We start from the raw sequence: 855 nt of genomic DNA, 5'->3' as shown, positions 1-855 counted from the left end.
TTTTTAGGTTCCCATAAGTATCTAGAGGGAGGAGGTATTCGAGTAGGTAGGTCGGTTTTTTGCAAACCCTGTCAGCAGTTCACCTACGGGTATGTTCGTAAGAGCTACATGCACTGAAAAAGGTATTTAAACAAAAGAACTCTGAAAAAAGTAAGACACGTGATTGACATCTGCCGGCTTGTGCCGCTCTCAGACTGACTCGCAAACAGACTGCAGGCCACTTCGAACGAACAGATGCGGAGTTCACCACCAAAGCCCCGCACAATGCCTCGCCAGCCGCCCACCACGCCCGGTTGCGCACCTGGTGGGCTCCTCGTCTCCAGCTTGCCCGTGCTTCTCGCCGTGTGCTTTCTCGCCTGGCTCATGAGCGGTGCGGCTCTCCCACCTCTGTTACGGAAGTGAAATGGAAGGAGAAGCAAGTGTTTCGAGAAGGTCCCACTCTACACCCCAGCGCGGGTGGAGTCATCTAAGGAAAGGCCGTGGATTCCCTGGCCGGTGGTGAGCTGGTGACCACCCCGGCATTTGGCAGCACAGAGCCAGAGGTGAACTTATCATGTCCAAAGCGAGGAGATCCCCTCCAACGTCGTGATTTTGTATTGGCGGAGTGGCCAAGAGAGACCCGAGACTGTACACAGGCGGTCAGCTCTTGACGACGACACACGGACGCCCAGCGCCGTGCGCGCGCGCTCGAGCAGGCTCGAGCGTGCGCGGCGTGTTGTGTGTCTTGTGTGACGCGGTCAATTTCGTGAGTAGCGGGTGAGTAAGTGTGGGATGATGTGCGACGGTGGCATAGTGGGGATGATATATACCTCGCCACCTTTTACACAACGGCCATGCAACACACTGCACACCGCT

Source organism: Emiliania huxleyi (genome assembly GCF_000372725.1).
Source record: "Emiliania huxleyi CCMP1516 chromosome Unknown EMIHUscaffold_188, whole genome shotgun sequence".
Taxonomy (NCBI): Eukaryota; Haptophyta; order Isochrysidales; family Noelaerhabdaceae; genus Emiliania; species Emiliania huxleyi.
Note: the sequence above shows the minus strand (reverse complement) of the source record.